Source organism: Lithobates pipiens, unplaced genomic scaffold, assembly GCF_037356315.1.
Source record: "Lithobates pipiens isolate NorthernLeopardFrog02 unplaced genomic scaffold, aLitPip1_a1.2 Scaffold_22, whole genome shotgun sequence".
Taxonomy (NCBI): domain Eukaryota; kingdom Metazoa; phylum Chordata; class Amphibia; order Anura; family Ranidae; genus Lithobates; species Lithobates pipiens.
The window spans coordinates 142624311-142637165 of record NW_027507784.1 but is presented as its reverse complement, the minus strand read 5'-3'; positions in this window follow the sequence as shown (position 1 = coordinate 142637165).

Below are 12855 nucleotides of genomic sequence, written 5' to 3'. Positions count from 1 at the left end.
GGCTGGGTAGGGAGGGTGAGCAGGTCACCCTCCCGGACGTTTTTCCCACGCCCCGGCCAGAAGTTCGAATTCTTGGCATTTATTTCGGCCCGGGTGATTATCCCAAGCAAAACTGGGAGCGCAGGCTGGTAAGTGCCACCCAGAAAGTTAACGCCTGGAAAGGCTGGAAGCTGACGTTGAGGGAAAGGGTGAGCTTGGTTAAAACCTATCTGCTTCCCGAGTTTCTCTATGTCAGCTACGCTTGTCTTTTGCCAAAGTCTCTCTATGCACGGGTCTGTGGTCTGTTCTTCCTGCTCCTGTGGGGAAACAGACTGAACCTGGTGAAAAGAGAAGTCACGTACCGACGGAGAGAGCAGGGTGCGTTGGACATGGTGAACCCCACGGTCTTTTTCACCGTGGTGTTTATAAAGTTCAACCTACAATCCATCTTTGTGGACGAACCCTCTCTGTGGGAACGTTCGTGTAAGGATTGGTTTCTGGCTTTCCTGAGTGGGTGGGAGGAGGGAGGTCGTCCTGGAGACCTTCGGAGGTCCCATGGATACCTCCCTGCCTATGTTCCAACCGCCCTAAAGGTACTGAGGCGTTGGAGGCTGACGGCCTTGGAGGTGGGCTCCCTGGGGCGGCGTGAGCTGCACCAGAGGGTCATGGCCTCGGATGTCCTGAAGCCTCTAGCCTTAAGGGACTGTCCGGACAGGGTTCTCAAGGAGGGGCTAGCCCTCCTGAATTCCAAGAGAATTCCTGCCAAGTTCTGGGATCTCGCATGGAGGGCGTTCCACGGACGCCTCTATGTGAGATCGAACTTGAAGTACCGGAACCTAGAGGACAGAGGCTGTCCTCGCTCTGAGTGTGGAGGGGCGCTGGAGACTATGGACCACTTTTTGATCGAGTGCCCTTTCAACTCAGAGGTTCTGGGGGAGGTGGGAGATGCCATCGGCTATCCCCGTCTCCAGGCCCTTACCTACTCTGAGAGGGTGTACGGCAACTTTGGAGCCCGAAGGGGTTTTGATTTGTCGTCACTTTACCTAGTTAATGTAGTCTGTCTCTATTACACCTGGCACGCTCGGTGTTTGATTTCCACTAGGGGTAAGTACCTGCCCATGCATGAGGTGGTGGGTGATATCCTTCGGGAATTGGAAAAGGTGAGGTATCTTGAGGGGGAAAGAATGGGGAGAGAGAGGTGTGCCAAGTTGTGGAGGGGGTTCTCTTTCCGGCCGCCTTGATGACCCCCCCCTTCCTTTTCCTTGGTGGTGGGTCTTTCTATCCTATCACTCCCTGTTTAGCTTTTTGGTAACCTTCTTTTAAAAATATGGTAAGCATTGAGAGTTTCGCTACGTTCCTGCCTTTATCATAATATAATGTAAATAACTGTGTGGTATATGTAGATATAGAGTGTAGTTTTAAGTTGTCAATAGTTTAGGTGACTGTACTTCCCGCTTTGCGGGTAAGTTAAGATGGTCTTTGTTGGCCTGTTTGGGCCTATATAGCCCTGTCTAATTTGTTGCTCAAGTAAGAGCTTATTTTATTTGTCACCTTTTCTCAAAGTCTGAGTCAAATTTATGTTATAAGTTGATGTATTGGTAGCAGTTTACAAATAAAAAAAATATCCACCTATATAGCAAAATATCTTGCTCGTTTTAAATAGAGCTTGCAGTCAGCTGTAGGAGCTTGTGCGTGCGGTCTGCGTGCTCTGAACCCAGTACACACCGCTATATCCACCTATATAGCAAACTATCTTGCTCGTTTTAAATAGAGCTTGTAGTCAGCTGTAGGAGCTTGTGCGTGCTGTCAGCGTGCTCTAAACCCAGTACACACCGCTATATCCACCTATATAGCAAACTATCTTGCTTGTTTTAAATAGAGCTTGCAGTCAGTGGTAGGAGCTTGTGCGTGCTGTCTGCGTGCTCTGAACCCAGTACACACCGCTATATCCACCTATATAGCAAACTATCTTGCTCGTTTTAAATAGAGCTTGCAGTCAGCGGTAGGAGCTTGTGCGTGCTGTCTGCGTGCTCTGAACCCAGTACACACCGCTATATCCACCTATATAGCAAACTATCTTGCTCGTTTTAAATAGAGCTTTCAGTCAGCGGTAGGAGCTTGTGCGTGCTGGCTGCGTGCTTTGAGCTCTGAGGACTTCCAGAGTGGTGGAGGAGGACAGGGAGCTGATGGCGTCGGTCAGCCCAGGCCAGGTGCCTGTTTCTCGGCCTGAGGAAAGGCGTGGAGCCCTGAAGCTCCTGGAGTTCGTTGAGGAGGAGAGGCTGTTCTTGGAAAACCAGCTTGACTTGGTTGACTGGTCTCTGAGACAGCCAGGAGAAGACGTGGAGAAATCTGCGGAGAGGAAAAGAAAAGCCCAGAGCTTAATAGTAAAGGCTTCTCGCTGTTACTGCGAAAAAATGAAAGTTTTGGCCGAGCTGAGGAATAGACGCGACAGATCAGGTATCAAGAAGAGAACAGAATTCAAGCCTGTCATAGATGGACTGAAAGAGCAGTGTAACATGCTTGGTGAGCTTTTATCAAATCTAATTGACAGTGCCTCAAGCGAAAAGGACTTTCTGTTGAGAATAGATAAAGTTATGAGAGTGGCGTGCGATGAGGGCTCTCAAGCGGTAAGACGCCGCAACCAGCGTCTATCACAGGCGGCGGAGCCCATGAGAGAGGCGGAGGAACCCACAAGTGAGAGTGCACAGACAGATGGAGGAGAAAAGCAGAAGGTTGTGTCCCCGGAAAAGATAAGGACCAAGGCAAAGACAGAAGGTGACATGAGAGACTCTATCCCAGTGACTAAGGGCTTAGGTAGCGCTACAGTGGGTCCCGGCAAGCCTAGTGGTTCTCAGCCTGTTGCCAGGGCTGCAGACCCGGTGGTAGCTGTGGACGCCAGTGGTGCAGTGCCAAGCCAAGGTCAAAGAGGAAAGCAGAGTTTAGTGGTACAGCTGGAAAGACTGATGGAGACTAAAAAAGCCACGGACTTACCTTGTAAATCCCCAGTGAACCCAGCCGGTGTTTGCGGGCAGGGCATGCCGTCAGCTGAGTTGTCGGCTGCCACTGCTGCAACCCGGTCACAGGGTAAGGGGAAGGAGCTCCAGGGTAAAGGTGGACAAAAGACTCAGGTCAGCCTGGCTACCTCTGTAGTAAACACAGCGGTGTCCAGTAGTGAAGCAATGGCGGGACAGCATGGAGGGACGCCGTCTTCCCATGCTGACACTAACAATCGTTTGGCGGGAGAATTTGGCGGGGTTTCTGTAAGGAGGAAAGCTGCGGTCGCGCCGGAAGTGACGCCAGGGCCGGAAGCGGAAGTTGGCCGCGTGAAGAACGTCCGGTCGGCAGCTTCCGGTATAGCATCCGAACGGGAGGAAGTTCGGTAGCATCCGAACGGGAGGAAGTGAAAGCTGGCCGTGTGAAGAACGTTCGGTCGGCAGCTTTTGTAGTATCCGAACGGGAGGAAAATGAGTGTATGGAAATCTCGGACAATCTACCCCCTAGACAAGTGTCAGTATGGGGTGATTGTCCCATGGGGGATGTAGATGAGGCTGACGATCCAGCATTGGTGTTTATTAAAGGCTTGGAAGGGTCACAAAATGTACAAGTGGACTCATGTGGGGCTCATGAGACTGCAGAGGAGTCGGATGGCCTGGATGCCCTTCTCCGTGACCAATCGCTAAGTGGTCTGGTGGAGGGTCTCCCGGAGGTCCAGCAAGGAGGTATGGAGTTGGAGGAAGGTATTCGGGGCTTGGAAGCTGGGGTGGCTCATCCGGATCCTAAAGAAGGGGTTTCTGCCCCAGGATCTGTTTTGAGGGGTTCACCGGAGGCCAGGCTCCTGAATGCCTTGGGAGAAAGGCGTTCTTACGCAAATGTCGCAGGGGCGAATGTGTCTCTGGGCCACCTGTATGACCAGTTTGGGGCTGGTAATTTCCGTGCTCCCCCGGCTGGTCAACCTTCTGGGGCCAATTCGTGGTCTCGGGGTGCGGGTGGCCCGGAGCGCAAGCGCCGTAATGTAGTACAGTTAAGGTGGGAGGGGGAAGGTCAGTGCCCTAGTAGGGGCCAGGTGGTTGACATGATTTTATCACTGGGAATTAAAGTTTGTGAAATTTTTGCGGTCATCCACCCTGCAGGGTCTCATGATTTTGATTTGAGTTTCACAAACCTAGTGGTGATGGAGATTTTTATCACCTCTTTTGGGTTGATCAAGGGGACTGATCCCTGGAAGGGTTTCAGGATCATCCCCTTGAGTCGGCAAGAAGATGTGAAAACCCTCACTATTCTGGTGAGGAATGAAAGCCTGCCCCCGGAGGACATCTCAACTTGGCTGAGTAGGCACGGCCAATTGCAGTGTCCCCTAAATAAGTGCCTGGATGAGCGGGGAGTTTGGACCGGGGCTTGGAACACCAGGATTCGGTTACGGAGAGCCGGTAATACGGTGGCGCATGTTCCCGGTAGTGCATTTATCGGGAGGGACCGAATCCTGGTGTTCTATCCAGGACAACCCCGGAGATGTTTTAAGTGGGGGTGTGGGGGTGTCCAACCCACCTAAGCGCAGATTGCACAGTTGTTAGGTGCATAAAGTGCAACAAATTTGGCCACTCAAGCGATGCATGTGGCCTTATCTGTTGTAATCTGTGTGGCCAAATGGGTCACCCATTTAGCAGGTGCCCTAAGGCCTACAGAGGTGATGTTCCACCTGGTGGTCAACCCAGGGGGGAGGGACCTCCCCCTGGGCCCACAGGGGGAAATGCTCAGGGTAATCAAAATGTGGTGGGGAAAACCAAGGAAGCACCCCCTAGGGGAACTGATGCTGAGGTGACCCCCGATGCTAGCAAAGTACCCAGGGGTCAAGGCCCGTCTGTTAACGAAGCCCCAATGGAAGGTGTAGTCGGTCCCACTAATGAAGGTCCCTTAGGGAAGAGTCTTCCTGCTACTTCTCCTCGTGCTGGGGGTGCTCCATGTAGCAGAGCGTCTCGTCGTGGGCTAAGCCCGGCGGAGGAGAAAAGAGGGAGAGTGGTGAGGAGGAGGTCAGCAAGGAGGAAACCGGCACGGGTAAGCTCCTCGCGGAGTAGGAGTCCTCTCAGATCCCCCAGTCCGGTTCTTTCCTCTCCATGTCGCCTTTCGGGTAAGGGAGTTGAGTCTTCGGCCTCCTCGGTGTCTGGAGACGAACATGGGTACAGTAAAGTAGTGAGTAGGTCTGTTGAAACGGCTCAAGGGGAAGTGGCGCAAGAAGTCCCGGGGGATGATGGTGGTCCTGATCCTAATAGTGGTGGTAAAGTTCTTGTTAGGAAGAAAAAGAAAAAGAAAGAACGTTATGAGTGGGACAAGGTTCTTGACAGGATGTCAGATGACCAAGTACGTGATTTGGTTATGTCCCCCCTGTGTAGGCAAAGTGTTGCTAAATAATTAAGTTGTAGTATTGTTTGGTTTGTTTGTAAAGTGATTTGTAAAGTTTGTTTGTAATATGTTATATTGGTAGCAGTCATTATCAATAAAAAATATCCACCTATATAGCAAACTATCTTGCTCGTTTTAAATAGAGCTTGCAGTCAGCTGTAGGAGCTTGTGCGTGCTGTCTGCGTGCTCTGAACCCAGTACACACCGTTATATCCACCTATATAGCAAACTATCTTGCTAGTTTTAAATAGAGCTTGCAGTCAGCGGTAGGAGCTTGTGCGTGCTGTCTGCATGCTCTGAACCCAGTATACACCGCTATATCCACCTACATAGCTCTTCTCTATTTGAGCCATCTGCCATCTGCAGGAGTTATTGGAAGTTGTGTGTGCCTCCAGCACAATATACACTACCCAATTACTGTTTTTCCCAACTCCCTTCAGGCCAATACCATGTCTGGAAGGCCAGCAAGGAGAGGCAGACAGGCGCGAGCCGATAAAAGAGGGCAAGCAGGCTCTGTGTCTAGAGACAACAGTGCTGGTCGTGGACGCGGTGCATTGTCATCATCAGCACGTGGCCATGGGACACGCTTGTCCTTCTTTTCGGCAGCTGGACATGTTGAGCCGCAACATGCCAATGACTTGGTAGAGTGGATGACTGGGCCTCTTCATCCTCCTCATCCTCTCTCATCCAGTCTCAGGGTACTAGCAAAGCTGCTGCCAACGCATCGTCTTCCCTCCTCTCAATGTCATCATCAGTGACTCCTTCCCTAGACCCACCACATCCTCCTGAGGAGTCTCCTGAACTTTTTGAGCACAGTGTTGAGTACATGCTCCAGGAGGATGCCCAGTGTTTTGTAAGCTCTGATGATGATACTCAGCTAGAGGAAGGCAGTAGCGTGAATGCAGAGAGAGGGGATGCTCAAGAAGGACAGCAATCTGGCAGTCATGTTCCACAAGCTGCAGCATACTGCCAGGTTTGCTCCAGCGATGAAGAGGGAGGGGATGATGAGGGCACTGACTCCACGTGGGTGCCTGGTAGGAGAGAGGAGGAGGAGGAGGAGGAGGCACATGTCCAACGAGGCAGGATGCCCTCCGGGGGCCAGCTTAGGGGCAGCACACCAACTGAATCACACCGCAGAGCTCCGCCTGTGCAGGGCGCTGCCTCTGCGCGTTATTCTAAAAGTTCTTTGGTGTGGGCCTTTTTTGAGACGAGTGCATCAGATCGCACTGCTGCTATTTGCAACATATGTCTCAAGCGTATCTCGCTTGGCCAAAACATCAGCCGCTTGGGCACCACATGCTTGACCAGACATATGTTGACCTGCCATGCAGCTCGTTGGCAAGCGTACCTCAAAGACCCACACCAAAGAACAAAGCGGACCTCTCCTTGCTCCTCATCAGCTGGCATCTCCAACCCCACTAGACCTTCAGTCCTCTCTGAAACCTGCTCTGAGAGGAATGAATGTGTAGAATTAGGTGTGTCACAGCCAAGTGCTTCCGTGCACTCTGCTAGCAGTACACCCACGTCTGATTATAGCAGGCAAATGTCCCTGCCCCAGCTGCTGGACCGGCGAAAGAAGTTCACTCCCAGCCATCCACATGCCCAGCGGTTGAATGCTAGCTTGGCTAAATTGCTAGCACTTCAACTGCTGCCTTTTCAGTTGGTAGACTCGGCCCCCTTCCGTGAGTTTGTACAATGTGCGGTTCCTCAGTGGCAGGTCCCCAAACGCCACTTTTTCTCACGGAAGGCGATTCCGGCTCTCTACCGGCATGTGGAAGGCAATGTCCTTGCCTCGCTGGACAGGGCGGTCAGCGGTAAGGTGCATATTACCGCTGACTCATGGTCCAGCAGGCATGGACAGGGACGTTACCTGTCTTTCACGGCCCATTGGATCACTCTTCCGGCAGCTGGGAAGGATGCAGGACAAGGTGCAGTAGTATTGGAGGTTGTTCCGCCACCATGCCTCCAAAATGCTACTATTGGTTGTAACACACCTCTCTCCTCCACCCCCTCCTCTTCTTCTTCCTCCATGGCCTCTTCCAGTGCTCTGTACTCAGAACCAGCTGTGCTCCGTAGGCGTTCCAGGGGCTACGCAAGTACGCAGGCAAAACGATGCCATGCCGTGCTTGCGCTGGCTTGTTTGGGGGACAGGAGCCACACTGGGGTGGATGTTTTGTCAGCTCTGCAGGGGCAGGCCGAGAGGTGGTTGACGCCACGCCAGCTTAAGCCAGGAATGGTGGTTTGCGACAATGGCACCAACCTCCTCTCCGCCCTCCGACAGGGACAACTGACCCATGTGCCCTGTGTAGCTCACGTCCTTAACCTGGTGGTGCAGCGGTTCTTGGGCAGGTACCCGGGCTTACAGGATGTCCTGAAGCAGGCCAGGAAAGTCTGTGTGCATTTCCGCAGATCATTTAATGCCTGTGCTCGGCTGGCTGAGCTCCAAAAGGAGTTGAACCTGCCCAAGAACCGCCTTATATGTGACATGCCCACCAGGTGGAACTCAACATTGGCCATGCTGCAGCGGCTGCACGCGCAGCAGAGGGCTATCAATGAGTACCCGTGCGACTACGGCACCAGGACAGGGTCAGGGGAGCTCGGTTTTTTCTCACCACGCCAGTGGGGCATGATCAGGGATGCATGCACTGTCCTGTCACCGTTTGAGGAGGCCACAAGGATGGTGAGCAGTGACAGTGCATGCATCAGTGACACTGTACCTCTTGTCCACCTCTTGGAGCATACGCTGCGTGGAATAATGGACAGGGCACTTGAGGCAGAACAGAGGCAGGAGGAGGACTTCCTTGCCTCTCAAGGCCCCCTTTATCCAGACAGTGTTCTTGCTGTACCACCCATCACACAGGAAGAGGATGAGGAGGAGGAAGAGGAGGAAGAGGATGATTGTGTCAGCATGGAGGTGGAGGCTGGCACTCAGCATCAGCAGCAGCCTTGTAGGGATGATTTACAGTCCCAAGAAACCCGTGGACTTGTACGAGGCTGGGAGGAGGTAGCTGCGGATCATGTTGTCCTTAGTGACCCAGAGGACTCCGGACCGACTGCCTCAGCTAACCTACGCTGCATGGCCTCCCTGATCCTGCAAAGCCTGCGGAAGGATCCTCATATTCTTTGGATCAAGGAGAGGGACCATTACTGGCTGGCCACTCTCCTTGATCCACGGTACAAGGGTAAGGTTGCTGACCTTATCTTGCCATCGCAGAGGAAGCAGAGGATGAGACATCTCCGGGAGGCATTGCAGAAAGGTCTGTGCAATGCGTTCCCAGAGACTGGGAGGTTACAAACTCCTGGTCCTGGACAACGTGTTGCTGAGGCATCGGCCAGAAGGAGCGGTGGAGAAGGTGGCCGTCTGACTGATGCTTTCAGACAATTTTTTAGTCCGCAGCCTCAAGGTATGATCGGTTCCAGCAACCATCGCCAGCGTCTGATTTACATGGTGCAGGAATACCTAGGGGCAAGGTCAGACTTGGACACCTTTCCCACCGAAAATCCTCTAGCTTACTGGGTCTTGAGGATGTATCACTGGCCAGAGCTTGCACAGTATGCAATTGAGCTACTGGCCTGTCCTGCATCCAGCGTTCTTTCGGAATGCACCTTCATTGCTGCTGGTGGCTTTGTTACCGATCACAGGGTGCGCCTGTCCACCGAGTCAGTTGATCGACTGACCTTCATCAAGATGAATCAGTCTTGGATCACCCACAGCTACCAAGCACCTGAAGCTGATGTAACCGAATAATTTTTTTTTAAATATCACATCCCTTCAAGGCTGCCTATGCTGATGCTGAGTGACTGTCCTGTTATGTTGATTGTCTATCCTCTTCCTCCTCCGCTGATATGTTTGAAGAACATTTCTGGTTCTGGGTGATGCCATCCGCCCAATTCTTCTGCCAGGGTGGCGTTTAATTACAATTTTTGATGCAATGCTTTGCAGCAGGGCTAATTCCTGCACTAAAACTAGAGTATATGGGAGAGGTTACAGTGTGGTGGCACCAGCACCAGTGCCTAAGGCCCAATTTTTCTGCCCCTGTTTAACAGGGGCGTTTAATTACAATTTTTGATGCAATGCTTTGCAGCAGGGCTAATTCCTGCACTAAAACTAGAGTATATGGGAGAGGTTGCAGTGTCATGGCACCAGCACCAGTGCCTAAGGCCCAATTTTTCTGTCCCTGTTTAACAGGGACATGTAATTACAATTCTTGATATAATATTTCACAGGAGGGCCCGTTCCTGTGCCCACCCAGAGTAACTGTGAGGACTTATAGTGTTGTGGCACCAGCATCACAACCACCAAAGGTCAATTTTTCAACCACTGTTCAACAATGGCATGTAATTACAATTCTTGATATAATCGTTCACAGCAGGGCGCTCCAGCACCCACCAAGAGTCACTTTGAGGGCTTACAATGTTGTGGCAAAACCAACACCTTGTTCCGCCATTTCTGCAGAGCATATAGGGCAGGCCCCTACTTTCAAACATCCAACTTACAAACATCTCCTGCTTGCAAACGGAAGGAGACAACAGCAAGTGAGATGAAAAAAGATGGACGACAAAACAAATTATACAGGGGTGATAACCCTTCCCTATGTTTTCCAAAAAGCTTAAAAATAGTTTTTTTGACTGGAGCTACACTTTAAAAATGTACCAGTTGAAAATTACAAACAGATTCAACTTAACACAACAAACCTACACAGTCTCTGTCTTGTTTGCACCGCCTGTATACTGCTGTTCTAAGTATATAGGGCCTGGGGGCCACACGCATTTCCTTTTTTTAATATGGGTACGGGGTTCCCCTTAATATGCGTACAAGACCCAAAGGGGCTGGTAATGGGCAGGGAGGGCTACCCATGCCATTTTTCTCAATGATTTTCAACCATATTGCAGGAATCAGATATAACATTAAAACCGCAAGCAGTTTTAAATGATGTTATTTCCGTTAAATGTCATTTTGTGCAGGGACTGTTCGAAACACGGGAAATACGTGGCACTTCACAGGCATACTACAGACACCCCCCAGGCACGATATTTAAAGGAATATTTTACTTTTTTTTTTTCACTTAATCGTCATTAAAATCAGTGCTCCCGCCAAAACAGCCATTTTTAAAAACATTTTAGGCATTGACCCATGTCCCCTGGGGCAGGAGCCAGGTCCCCAAACCCTTTTTAGGACAGCATCTTGCATATTAGCCGTTAAAATTAGCATTTTTAATTTCGAACGTTCGAGTCCCATAGACTTCAATGGGGTTCTAAAATTCGTACGAATTTGGGGTCCGTTCGAAAGTTCTGGTGCGAACCGAACCGGGGGGTGTTTGGCTCATCCCTAGTGACAGACTGCATCATATATGTAATAGTTTTGCCTTTAGTACCACTTTCATTTATCTGCACTCCTTTTTCAATGCTTATTGGACCTATCCATGTATGGACGAGGACGGAGGCAGAGACCTTTCATCACAGATGGAAATTGCTATCACAGGATTGACAAACTGAAACAAATCTCCATCCTAATGTGAGCAAATCTTAACTTAACAGTCAGCCAATGGCACAAGCTAAAAAGTTTGTGTAGCAAGGTCCCAGGCCTCCTTCGGTCTAATGAGAACCTCCAGGGCCAGAGATAGCTGACATCCTTCTGTGTATAGTGGGTTGTGAAGCATGGTTGGGTGCAGGATGATTAAAGTCAATGGGCATCAGACACTTCTTGAATGCAAAAGAGAGTTTGTTTCTCTCAACAAACTTTTGGGGGAGAGAGAGTTAGGGCCACGACACCCTTAGGTAGCTCCAAGTTTAATTGGCAGACTCCGAGTCTTCGATAGAAGGACAGCCATGCAGGGAATGCTATCCAGCAAGATGCCGCATCTGCATGTGCATGAATGCTGTCTCCTATGGCAACAGTCTTTAAAAGTTCCTAACACAAAGCTTAACAATTACTTTCTATTCCACTACATCCACTCCTTGTAGTTCTTCAGCCCCATGAGCTTCTGGTCTCTCACTAGACCCACTGATTCACTGTCACTGAATTCTTTGAGCTCCTCCAATATTCACTGTAGTATCTTCCTCAAGCGTCACCCCCGCTTCTCTTCTGGGTCCGTAGCTAGGCATTCAAGATACCACTCAAGCTTCACCCACGCTAGCCTGCTTGGTGCCTGGCTTGACACACAAGGCTGCTCTGCAAGCATCACCTCCGCTGGCTGGCTCCCTGGCTTGATACCCACGAACGTTTCTCAGTTCTTCACCGTCCCCAGTTGGTGAGAATGCTGCTCCGGTACTTGCTTCAGTTACTCACTGTGGTCCCCGGTAATTAGGCAGATAGTCCCTTACTGGCGACAGCTTCCTCCGACCAGGACAGATTCTCCAGTCACCTTTGGTTGGACTGCAAGCCTCAGTCCTAACCCTGCACTGCTCTCTTGCTTTTGGATAGACCCTCACACAGCCTAGAAGCCAGATGTGCCAGGATAGGCCCAATATCTGGCCTATCAGCCCGGGCAATAACGCGCGTACACCCAGGCAGACTTCCAGGTGGCACAGAACCTAGATCACCTGACTCCACCCGAATATATAGGCTCTCCCAGCAGGCCAAGGGACTCAAGAAAACCCCTGGTCATTGGCTGAGATACCCCATATACCCATAACCTGACCTTGCTTTGCCCTTCTCATATACAGTACCACCAAGTACCTGACCACCTAGTGGTAGAAGAGAAAAGTGCAAATAAGCCTGGTGGTCTGGTTTATTCAATTTAATAGTGCAACATTCAGTGTTATTTCATTCAAGTATTATACAGGCATTGCATCCATACTGCCAAAGCCCTGAAGTTCAATCCTCTTATTCACAAAATGTCATTGGGTATGGGTAGGATTGAACGATAAGTGTAGATTGTATTGCAAACATGATTAAATTGTGCATCACTATGCTTCTTATATTACCAGTTGAGTACCTGTAGCTGATATACACTGGAAAAGGCAAGAGCAAGAAATCTTTATAAGTATGCTGCTGATAATCCAAATAAATACCTTTCTTGTTTACAGCAGAGAAGATGTTAAATATATGACAATGTGGAGGACCTAATAATCATATTTCATTAAGGCCAGGCTATGTTGGTGACATTAGGAAAGGATTTTTCTTACAGTACTTGATTATACTGAACTCCCTGGGGAAAAACTAGAAAAATTAGATTTGTAATACCTGGATATGCAATATATGTAAGTTGATTACCTCAATACGCTTCTTTTTCAAGACCATATTTTTGTTTTCAGTGCGGCGATAGCTTGACTGACAATTGTTCAATCATTTTATAAATTTTTTGTGACTTTCTTTTTATGTTATTTAATAACTACTGCTTTTTAAAAATAATTTTACTATATAATGGGAAAAAATCTAATTGGGAAAAAAACATTCCCTTTCTTTCTGCTAAAATATAAATGTCAGGATAGTAAAAACACCCACAAAATGATCCTTGTTTGATAAGTTAATATCCC